At 32.3% G+C, this 13227-nt stretch overlaps 1 protein-coding gene across 1 annotated transcript in view; it reads left to right on the top strand.

Moving 5' to 3' along the window:
• haf (leucine-rich repeat and fibronectin type-III domain-containing protein hattifattener) overlaps positions 1-13227 on the top strand; it is a 67035-nt gene that overhangs the window by 36644 nt on the left and 17164 nt on the right. The gene's annotated exons all lie outside the window — the stretch shown is intronic.

Here is a 13227-nt window from a genome sequence, read left to right on the forward strand (position 1 = left end):
TGTCATTTGTTAAACGACAAGCAAAAATATGAATATGTATTCTGTGTATCTAATAAATAAAAATCTTCTGCTTGTATTTCTATACGCTTATTGCAAAATAAAAATATCATTTCATAAATAAAACATCAATGAATATTTACATTTGGTATTAAAGAATTAAACGAAATTATAATAATGAATTCTAGAGCAAAGATAAATATTTGGATCACTTTTTTATTCTCAATACATTTGAATTCTAAAGACTCATTCTTATATAGAATGAAAGGATGTCAATTTGTCTCCTAAACGAAGATTCAAAGATCTCACTCCTTGTTTAGTTTAAAGAAGATATTTCTATATTAAGTTTCCTTCGTAATTGACATTCTTCTCTATTAAGTCATTAAAACTTTCCTTTGCAAAGGGTATAAATAGTGAACAAATCAGGAAAAAAAAGTAGTAAAAAACCTGTTTCCTAGTTATAAATTTTAACATAATAAATGTCTGGCCATTTGAAATTGAAATTGGCAACGAGGAAAAATAATGCTTTCTCCCTCTATTGAAGTCATTAAATTATTAACTAATTTTCATTTGCCCCCAAAAAGTTGCTTTTGTTTATGGCTATTAAAGTTTAATTAATTTTTACAACATTTTTTTTTTTTTTTTTGATAATGATAATTAATTTTTATGGTGTAAAGTAGCTTAACTTAACACACACCAAAATTAAGTGTTGTGTGCCATCCTCACTTCCCCCTCTTCTTTGACAACCATTCAGATTGTGCAATTTTTGTTTTTATTAGAAAGACGACACTTAAAAATAAACGGAAGAGCTAAATGAAAATTATTTTCCATGAGAAAAGTTAACTTGAATGTGAATTTTATGGCAAAGAGTTATACATTTGTGACTTGGGCCACATATCCTTTTTTACCAACTTATAGAGCACGTGAGAAGTTTATCTTAACTTGGCTAGTTGCAATATGCAACACACACACACACATATTTAAGGGAGAGCGAGAGGTAGCAAAAGATTGGGCCGAAAAGATAGAAAAAGCATGGAAGGAATGATAGCAAATCCCATTTGTCACGCCCGCAATAAGCCCTCCATGTTTGTCACTTCTCCAGTGAACCGGCAACGTGCCACCCAATCAGCCACCCAATCTGCATCCCACTTGGGTTTACTATCTACCTTCCTAGTCCTTGGGAATGGATGAAGTCAATGTTTTGGCCTCGTAAAATCTAATTTAAATGCAAACGCAAATGTCAAAAATTGTAAAATTTAAAATCACATTGATATAAAAACTCCCTTCACCATTACTATCTATCTATCTATCTAGTAGTGAACACTCACTCACACACACACACACACACACACAGACACAGAGACAACCATTACACATATGTATGTATGTACGTATACGCAATATTTTTCAACAACTGTCACATTACGAATACGCAATCAGTCGTCGTCAGTCAGTCAACAAGGATACCCCACCAACACACACATACACACACACAAACACACACACACATACATATATTGGGTTAAAAAAATTCACACGGTAAAGGCGCAAAAAAATATTTGTATCAAATGGCAACATAAAAATAGTTCTCTGTTTCTCTAGGGTAAATTGAACTCTTTAATGCCCTCGAGAATTTTGTTTGTCAAATTAAAAAAGATAGTTTTAAAATCATTAATTTTTAATATAAATTTTATAGTTTTTACGGGACAAATCGTTTTTATCTTAGTCTCATATATATTTAATATATGATTTTGTATTATTAATGATAGTTTTTCAGGGTATCTTTTCTATGTTTTATTTAATTTTACTTACAAAAGTAATGTTTCATATATTATTAGGAAATTTGAATAAATATAATACCTATGAATATCTTTAAGTAAATATAATATTTAAAACAAATTCTAAATTTTTTTAGTTTTCGTAGGACTTGGTTTCACAAACATTTTTTTAAATTTTAATCATTCAAAGAAAATATATCTCATTTCCGAAACTTTTTCTAAAAATATCAGAGATTTCATTGCTTGACAGGATATCAAAAGGGAGCCAAAAATCAAAAAAAAAAGAAACAAAAATCGAAATCCATTCTATCAGCGAGATGTGTTTGAAAGGTTTTCACATCAAATGTCAACTATGTTGATTGAACTGACTTTTCCTTTGCATACAAATAAATTGGCAACATTTTTATTTGCACACATGCAAAGGAATCAAAAAAAAAAAAAAAAACCAAAAATAAATAAATGAATCATAGAATGAAATACAGAAATTTCTCTCTGGTCAGGCTAAATTTCATCAATATGGATATGTAATGTGAAAATATTCCCCGATATTGATAAGTCAGTTGATAAATTAAAAGCAAAAAGCAATAGGGGAAAAAAAGCTCAACTGTCTATAAGGGCAAGCAAATGCATCAAATTATTTATAACTTTCATTTACAAAGAATATATTTCATTAAAATAAAAAAAAAGATGGCAATGCGTAAAGTTTCATTTATATGCCATGTTGCATTTGGTTTTTCATTTACATACATGTGTAGGTACATACGTATATATGTAGGCTTGTGTTTGTGAGTCCTTTTAGGCGTCTGCCTGGAAACGAATTTTATTTTAATTTATGCGCAGACATCAACAGACACAGAAGCAGCAGCAAAAACTAAAGAACAGGTCGCTAAAGGGGGTTAAGAGTGTACAAAGCCAACTTACACACCAACACACACGACGCACACACACCACACGTCAACACATACACAGACACATATGGAAAACGGAAACGGAAATATGCGCAATTTCTCAGCAAGACAATGTCTGCAAGTCTGGTTGAAAAACAAAGAAAAGAAGCAACAAAAGCTCAAAGTTCTTGCAAGCAAAATCAGATTGACGACTTTCAGATACCCTTGAGCAATTCAATTTCCCTAAATGAAGTGAAATTGGTTTCAAGTTACCTTTGAATTCAAGTTTTGTTTAATAAAAAAAGTGAGTTGAAATTTCTTTAAATGCTTTAAAATTGATTTAAAAATCTTAAAAACTTTCTCATTTCTAATATTTTTTATCCATTTCACTTCTTAGTTTTTTTCTTTAAGAAAGCAAATATTTTTTAATTTATATACTATTTTTGAATTAAGAAGATACTTGTTGTGTTTTAATATTATACTTGGTATAAATTGGATGATCTCAGGTCCTTGTTCTTTATGAAGACCTATGGACCTATGTCTCTATCAACACTTTTGATTAAGCTGATAAGCTATGCTGTCTTTTTTTCAACTTTCATAAACTCTTTTACCCTCTAGCTGCAGGGTATAAATTCTCAAAATTCAACAAGACCAAAAAAAATAAAAACAAAAAGTTCCTTGTCATTTTCTTCAACTTTCTGTAGTTGTACAAAATTGTTTAAGTTTTGCGTTTGTTTGAGTTCGTCTCTTGAGTTTTTTAATTCCAAAAAAATAAGTGTAAAAAAATTTCAAAAAAATATACAATATATGTATATATAAATAAATTTTATATAATTATGCAAGTGAGCGGCAAAAACAGTTGATAAAGCTGTTTGCATAATTAAAAAGTTGACTTTCCTCTAACTAAGATGATGATGTATGTATGTGTATGTGGGTGTGCAGATGTGTGTTTGTGTGTGTTGCCAATGAATAAATGCTTTTTGGCAAACACTCAATGGCAATTTAATTAAGGAATTTAAGTGATAAATGCTATTCAAAAATTGACTTAAGAACAAAAAACTATTTAAGTTAAATTAAAAACACGAAATAAATTAACTTAATTAATTAGCTTGAAGAGATTTTTAGAAAAAAACAAATTCTTTTTGTTTTTAGGAATAGAATAAAAAGTCTAATACATAATCATATATATTTTTGTTTTAATTTTTCCTTAATGGGTAAAATCTTAACTAAAGAACTAAACTATAATACTAAGAAAATTTCAAGAATGTCTTATAAAAGAAATTCTAATATAAATCTGCCAGGGGTTTCCTTCTTCTCTAAAACCTTAAATGAGTATAACTTTAAAAATTCTTTAAGTCATTAAAAAAGAAATCTAAGTAGATTTTCTTGAGTCTTGACTTTTTTTTTTAAAGTCCAAAGTCTTAATAAAAATAATTTATTTGTTGATCTTGTAGATTGGTTTTTCTCTTAATGGTGATGCTTACAGATAGATCAGATCTAGATAATATATTTTTATTTTTACTTAATACATGTTAAGGACATGTTTGATGTTGTACTTAATATATTAGCATTAACTAAAAATATATTTTTGGTACTAAAATCTATATTGAGGATGATCTTTTGTCAGATTTAAGTCCTTACTAATTGACATCGATTGGCATTATTAGATGCCATCGAAAGATAAAGACATTAATCAACTCGAGACTCTATTAAAGAATCAATTTCTTAAATAAATTTTTATAATAATTTAATCCATTCTCTTCCTTATCATTAAAGGATTAAAGTAGTCATTTTCTTAAATAGTATTTTGCATTTGTTGTCTTAGGCAGAAGGCGAAAAGAAAAACAAAAATGTCTTCTGTCAAAGGCATAACTCATGTGTGAATTGGAAGGAATTTACATTTATTTGGCAACATCAAATGATGTCGATGCAAAAGTTAATCAATTCCAGTCTTTTTAGCATATTTGCCAAATTTTTGGATATTTGCTTAATAATTGAAATAAAACGATTTTTGCACCAATGCATTTTGTAATTAAATGAAAATGCAAAATTTTCACATAAAATAATCGTTTGTTAAACTCTTTGTCTTTACACTTGAGTAACATGAGAGAGGAAATTGACATCGATTTCGGGTCAAACTAATAAATTTCTCAACTCAATTATGTCATGTTGGAAATTAAATCTATTTGAAAATGATGTCTCGGCAAATTTTAGTTTTGTTTAAACTAACTTTTCTCTCTAAACGCAATTTAAACAAAATTCATAAACACACATACGCACACACAATTTGCTAACACACACATTCACACGGTCAATTGCACAGATTTGGCCAACTTCTACTTCGACTCTCTTCCGACTCCATTATTATGCCGTTTACAATGAGTCGTAAAGTAAAGTCAAGTAAACGGCTGCCGTTTGACTTTTGTTGGGTGTGTATTTGAGTGTGTGTGTGTGTGTGTATATGTGCGCCTATTTGATTTTGGCTCGCGGCAAAGTTGCTGCCACCGACTGGCAACAATGGCCAAAACGATATAAATGGCAAACTGGCAATAGCATTAACCGTTAGACGGCTGTGGTTGTATGTCTGCTTCTTCATGGCCCAAAAATGCGGCAAGTCGACCCAATTCTCAACCAACCAACCAACTCTTTCAAGATTCAATCGCCTGCGTCATCGGTCCAACAACACTAACAACAACATCACCAACTTTGTCTACGTTGTCGTCGTCGACGTCGTCGTCGTATTTGGCACAAACTGCTCTGACTCTGTCTCTGGCTCGACTGACTCGACACTGACTGGGATGGTTGGGTCTATCTTTTAAGCACCCAAAAAGCAGGGCAGGAGGCACTTATCTCTCTATGTCCGTGTGGCTCTCTATCTCTGACGTATCTACGACTAAGTCTCACTGTGTGTATGTGCGTGTTTTTATGTATGTGTGTGTGTGTGTGCCTGTAAGCCAAGCCACTGACGTAATTTTCTTCAACATCTTCAAATGCATTTCCTACTAGTGATGAAAAACGAGTCACAATAAGTGAAGAATAACAGAAAGCAACTAAAAGCTATCTTATAATTTTCGAAAAGCATTTACTTATGAGGGTTTTAACGAATAGCTAGATTTCCTTATTTAGGTTTACCAAATATTTTAAAATATATAAGCTTAATCTCTAAATCAACCTTTGGGAAAAGTAGAAAGAATGTTAAATGTTATATTTTGATTCTTCAACTATATTTTGATATTTTTGGGTTTTTCGATTTCGATTGATACCCTATAGATAGTGTTAAAAGCACATCCTGAAAGAAGGCCAACAGAACAATCGAAAGAATCAAAAAAGCTAAAAGCAATTCTTCTTGCTAAGGACTACACATGGTCCATGTGAAGACCTTCTGTGCAAAGTCCTCCAGCTGAATCCAACAAGTGAATGCTTTAGGATAAATTTTCCTTTATTTCCATATACAATTTGTTCTCAATTAATACTAAAATTGATATAGTATTACTTATTAAGATAATGGAAACAATAATACCTAAGACAATTTGTATAAATTTCAAAATTTAGTTAAACTCTTAAAGTGTGGTTTGACCCACTTTGATTTCCGTTTTTTGAATGAACCAACAAACATTAAAAAGAAATTTGATGTTTAAAACAAAAATTAGCACTTGCCATGGATAAATGAAATGATATTCATTCATTCACTTATTCGTTAGTCATCTGCTCATCTCTATTGTGTGAGAACTTGGCAAATCTGACCACAGACAACGCATTGTCGGCAACTTTGCGCAAATGTTTGTGAGCAAAGTGTTTCCACTACGTTTCAATGTCTATATATATATGTATGTGTGTGTGTGTGTGTGTTTGTGTGTGTGCGTTATTTTCCAATTGAATTTCCAATTTCATTGGCCACCGCAAATTTTCCTCAAATTGGTAGATTTCAACTTTAACCCGACACATCTCGCGCACTTTCTGCAGCCTTTTCTCACCAATTTAATTAGCCATTAAAAAAATATCGATAGCTTTACGTTTTTTTATTCTTTTTTCTTATGTGTAGACTCAATATTTATCAGTTGTTTTTTTTTTTTTTTTTTTTTTAATAAAAATATTTTTATTTTTATTGGTTTTTTTTTGTGCTTGTCGTTTTTTTTATACATAAATAATTTATATTTATGCCGCATCGACAACGGCAGCGAAAAATCAACAGAATGTTGAAATTTTTTTATACGCAGATTTTGTCCGCGGATGAATTTATGCTGATATGTGAGATTCGCTTCATCATCATTTGTTGTGTTGCCACTTAACACCTTTTGGCACCAGCTGCCACACCCAAGTAATGTTAATAAATGCTTCGCCCTTCATTCCATACCACCCACCACCACCACCACCACCGCCTCTCTCTCTCAATCACCCAGCCATCATCTTCCCTTCTGTCTTATAGCCATCTTTTGCCATCTCCTGCCATCAGCCTGACAGATGAGTTGATCTGCGTGGCATACAGCGACTTTAAGTTGGTCGTCGTCGACATCATCATCATCATCATCGTCTTTCAGCTTCTTCAACCCTCCTCCTGCTAGTCGTTGTCTGTCTGCTGGCTCCATACACAGTGACAAAATGTTGCTGAAAGATTGTTAATGTCAGATTAAATTAACAAACGAAAGTGTGTAGCATAAGTAATGGAACTGATTTGGTTTATATTCAAATAGAATTACAGTATAATATTGTCTTGTTATTTCTATTCCTCGCTTACAGTCTTTTAGCAGAAAAAATGTCGTGAGGACTGTGACTCTAAAAGGCTTAGTAAACAGACTGAAATCTGTTTAAGCCAACAAGTTTATTAGCTGAAATGACTTTACATCCTGAAGAGCTTCATAACGGCATGAAGTTGTTTCTAAGATTAATAGAAAAGTTACTCATTTCAGTAAGTTGAATATCGATTATAACGTCTTTCTTATTTGTAAAGTTATCGATTCTTACTCCTGCCTAGATATCAAAACCGAATCGAATCGCTCTCTTCTTTTGGGTATTTTTGTAAAAATTGACATCTTAACAAGAATCTAGATTACATTGTTAGGGCTTCGAATCCCTTCTTATCTTATGATCTTTTTTATAAAATGATTCCAACTACTTATAGATCTTATAGTACTTCAATCATAAAACAATAATTTCATCCAGTAAAATAGTTAATTTAGTTAAATAATTATCATCTTCTATTAAAAGGGAACTCAGTAAGTTAGAGCTAAGCAAAATTTCATCTCAATAAAGTCGTTTCCCAACGTTTAGTCTATGATTTTGCACAATTGCCAAAATTGAATGATATTCTACATTCATTTACATAATTTTTTCTCAGTGTGCCGGCAAAAAAGTATTAAAAACTTTTTAAAGCCCCTTGCCAAAGACTTTAAGTAAGGGCCAAGTGAATATTTCTTTAGCAATGTTTTTGTTGTTGTTTCTGGTTCTGTTTCATTTTCGTTTTTGTGTTTGCCTTTAAAATATTTACACACGACTTACAAGGGGCTTGATATCAATAATCCAATTTTCTTCTTATATATACCCCCCACACACACACACACGCACACACACACAAACACATATTAGGTATGAGTTTGTCTAAAATTTAGCAACTAAAATGGCTTAGTAAATGGGTTTTTAGAGCTTACAATTTATTACTGGTTAGTTTTTGGACAATTTATTAAATAAGTTTGTCTATTCAGTTTTTAATCAATTTACACAAACGGATGTTCATTAATTGATCAATTGCTAAACATTTTAACCCTCGACATATATGGTATTAATCCAAATATAAGCAATATATATTTCTGAAGGTGAGGTGGTGATAGTCACCTAATCAAGAGACTTCCCACTCAAAGTTAAACATATAATACACCCTTGCTCTTTATGGCTATATAGTAAGACAAGCTTTGGCTAATTGTTGGCAAACAATTGCCATCTTCAATTACAATTATTTGCCATCCACTTTGCCTCGGGCAGAGGGCTGAGCTCAAGTGTTAAGTTAAGATTCACATTTATGGATGGTATGGGTTTTTGAGTATAACCTTGTAGATTTACCCACATATTCATAATTTAAATTCATCTCTTTACTTATGCATACAACACAAACAACATCAACAACAACAACAACAACAACAGCAAAAATTTGTCATAAGCTGCTTAAGACGCGTGCTGCTATACCCAGGCAGATTGCAAGATACTTATCAACATGCCCACATACAGACAGACATTTATATGTACATATATGCATGTATATGTCTGTATAGGTAGGTGTATACACACATATATAGAGAGTGCAGTTGACAAGCCTCCGAAATTAAAAAAGAAAAGCATAATATGACTAATCCATCTCACCTGCCCCACCTATGCTTAATCAGAGAGATGTGCCAGTGAGCAGTTTGAAAAAGTTCACACAAAACGAAAAGATACTCCATTTATTGGATAGCACAGGGATTAGCAGATCTCTTTCGAAGCACGCTAATGGAAATTCTATTCAGAACTTTTCAAAATGAACTAGTTAAATCAGCAAATGGAATGAGCCACTCTAAAGCAAATTTCACAGTGTATCTAAATATTCGAACGAATTTCTGCAATCGAATTTCATTCGTTAATTGAATTTTAGCATTTAAAAAACTTGTTTCGAATTGTTAATTTAATGAATTGTGTTCAGTTTTACTTACTTGTCCTATAAACGTGATCTATTTCCTATTCCAGCGTGACTCACGCTGTCATCTCGAGCCATGCATGTAAATTTGTCTTTCTTGGGCACTTTGGCACGTTTTTAGCTTAATTTTTTAATTTCTTACTGCGAGTTGTTGGCATTTTTTTATTGCTTACTTTTAATTATTGAGTTGTGAAACTTATAATCTCCATCAGATGAGCTTTTTTTTTTACATTTTCCGTCTTTTCTGCGAACGATGAATATGCAAATTTGTGCAGCTTAGGCACAATTGGTTGAATGGATGGGTTGGTTCCCACAGTTATTTTTTGTTTCACTGCTCTATTATTATTTAAGGCGTGTTTTTTTTTTTCTTTCTTTCTTAAAGGGCTTTTGCATTTATGCCATGGCTGACCATTGTCCAAAACCATCAACGCCCAATACCCAAAACCCCTCCTGGCCTTATTTTGGGCCAGCTCAATTTCACTCAATTACATGGTGGGACAATGACGATGATGTTGGAAAATAGTAGTGGGAGAAGAGGAAGTCTTGGGTCTTATCACTGCAATTTGGCAGAGTGAATAATTCATATGTATGCGAAGAGCTGCAACTCAATTCAAGAATTTTCTTTCTGATATTTTCTTCAAGAGTTTATATTCGCCTTTTGAATGCTTTCTTTTCAATTTGATTTCATTTCGTTTTTGTAGTTCAATAGAAAATTGGATAGAAAGAAAAATCTCAACATAATGTGTGGGAGAGAGCCAGTATATGAAAGTGTAAGTGTGTGTGTGTACTATAATTCAATTTTCTCTGCACCAACAAGAAAGAAAGAATAAAAAATAGAAAAAACTTTCATTAAAATTCAACTGCATCAGCAAGATTGTAACAGAGGACCACAAAACCGCCAGCAAATCAATTGGAAGCAAAATCCTACCCCACAAGCATTCAGCATCGATGACGACCATTTCATGGCAAATTGAATGCGAAAATTTAATTAATTTCTTTCCCTTCTGCTATTTTTTTTTTTTTTTTTTTGATTCCACACATTTGTTCATTTTATTTAAAATATTATTTTATGTGTATGCGCTTCGAAATGCGTAGCACCTCAGAGAAGTAACAAAAGGGGGAGAGAAAGATAAATTCTTAGTCAATTAATTATTTACGTGACTAACTATTTAATGACAATGTCCTTAAGAGCAGTTTAAGTTTTAGGGAAACTTTTAAAAAACAAAGCCAGGTCAAAGCAGAAATTAATAAAATCTTTTAGTTCTATTTAATTGTGTCCTAGTAAAAACTATTAACGCAGTTAATCAAAACTTTGTTTACTACATTTTATAGATGATATTTTTCATACTTACTTCAGACACTTAAAACAGATAGAATGGTGAACTAAAAGTAAATACTTCTAAGTTGTGATTAATTTTCATTCCTTTGATTTACTGTTTTAAATTTCAAGTGGCTGCGAAAAATATTCAGACCTGTTCAAACAGATATTAAACATGTTTGAGAACAGATCTTTAATCCCTAATTTAACAACTAAACCATTTCAATTCATTCTCAAACAGGTTAATCCTCTCATTTTTAACAATGCCCCAAAGCTTTTATCATGGGTTTTTATTACATCATTAAAGCTGAAACTTTTCGCCTTATTCTAATCAATTTACGTTGAAAAGTTTCATACCAAGATGGTAAAATTTTGCAACTAAAAGTGAATACCCAAAATCGTATTCTATGAAAAACTCCTACCAATATATATGGTGTCTTGGAAGAATTTCCAGTTTTGCAATATTTTTAGGGTTCATATATGCCTGGGCCATAAAGGGTTAGCTAATTAATCTAATTTTTAAATAATTTTCATTGTAGGTCGGAGAACAACTTTTTGGCAAACTAATTCATAGGAAATTTTCAAAAGCTCTTTAGAATCTTGACCACAAAATATCCCCCTCTCTATACTACGCTTCTGGTCATTATGCAAATATTTATGATACATGTACATATGTACAATATACATATATTTTAGGCACAATTTATTTTTGATTCACTAAATGCAATTTGCATTTAACAATAAAACTGGCAAACTAACCTTAGAGGGGGAGGAGGGGTGAACAAAAGTGTTACATACAAGGTACAAGTATGCGATACAAATCAAACACATATTGAAAGTGTTTTAACACCAAACGATTTGAAGCAATTGAAATGTGTCTATACACATTGAATATGTGTATCTATCCAATTGAAACATACATTTCCATGTACAATGTTCATACATACAAAGATGCTATATTGCATGCCTTTGTATTTAAATATCAGATACATGGACTGGCTTATAATTGAATTATGGTTAGATTGTGGTTAGATTCTTGTAGCTATTCCAAAGCCATAGTCCAAAGAAAGTTTCTCAAGAGAAAGCTTACGGCTTATCAGCACTTAAATTAAGATTTTGAATTTATTTTTTTTTCTATTTTTAATATAGTTCTTCTTTACCACATTATAAATAGATGTGTAAGAATATCATGATACTCTTTAATAATCTCTGCAAATCATTGTAGGAGACAGAGTATAAAAAAATATTATTCGGTAGAGGGAGGAATATTGGTTAGTTGTTATATCATTTGAAATCCAGGTAGTCGGTATGAGTATTTACATAGAAGAAGATTAAAAAATAATATATAAAACAAATAAAAAACAAAAGAAGTTAGAGGACCAAAAACCAAACAGAAAATGAAGCAAGTAAGTCGACTCGTCGACTCGGGTATACCATACACCAGGTGAAACAAATTTTTTTAAATTTCGAAAACCAAATGTACATATGTATGTCTATTAAATTGTTTTTACATGTTTCGTAGTATGTGCTATCTCGCTCACTCTACGAACACACGAGCACTCTAGCGCCGCTACTAGCCAACGGCCAATTCTGGCCTTGTGGACCGCGTAGTAAAATACGTTCATACGCATATTTTGCATGTTTCTAGTCCGATTTCAATAAAATTTGGTAGTTTTGTAGAAATAGATAAGATTAATTAGTCTGCCGAATTTGAATGCGATAGTCAAAAAACTACAGGAGAAAATCGGTTTTTTCTTAATTATGAAGGCGGAAGTGGGCGTGGCAAAATATGAAAATATATATACTCTGCGCGAATACTAAGCCAGTATACATACTAAATTTGGTGACTTTAGCTTTGTTTGTTTTTGATAAAATCAGTTTTGTTTGATTTGCGGGGGCGGAAGTGGGCGTGGCAAAATTTTTAAATAGCCAGTTTCTGCGCGTCTATTAAACTAGTCTGCACACCAAATTTGATGTCGGTAGCTGTCATAGTTTTTAAGAAAATCAGTTTTATGTAAATTCCGGGGGCGGAAGGGGGCGTGGCAAAAAGTTTAAACAATTAGTTTCTGCGCGCCAACTAAACGAGTATATAAACCAAATTTGATGTCTCTAGCTGTTATACTTTTTAAGAAAAACAGTTTTATGTGATTCCTGGGGCGTAAGGGGGCGTGGCCGAAATTCCAATTAACTCTGAACATGTGCATACTACACGAGTATACATACCAAATTTGGTGGCTCTAGCTCTTATAGTCTCCGAGATCTGCGTGTTCATACGGACGGACGGACGGACGGACGGACGGACGGACGGACGGACGGACGGACGGACGGACAGACGGACATGGCTAGATCGACTCGGCTATTCATCCTGATCAAGAATATATATACTTTATAGGGTCGGAGAAGCTTCCTTCTGCCTGTTACATACATTTTGGCGACTTTAATATACCATTTCACCCTATGGGTGTATGGTATAATGAGAGACCCTCCCTAAACTAATAACTAGTCTAATCCAAATGTTTGTGTTATGATTAAGACATGAATTAGGTATTAATAGGCCAAATGATTATAACACGACTTTCATTTCAA

The sequence above is a fragment of the Drosophila tropicalis genome, unplaced genomic scaffold (assembly GCF_018151085.1).
Source record: "Drosophila tropicalis isolate 14030-0801.00 unplaced genomic scaffold, ASM1815108v1 contig_845, whole genome shotgun sequence".
Lineage (NCBI taxonomy): Eukaryota > Metazoa > Arthropoda > Insecta > Diptera > Drosophilidae > Drosophila > Drosophila tropicalis.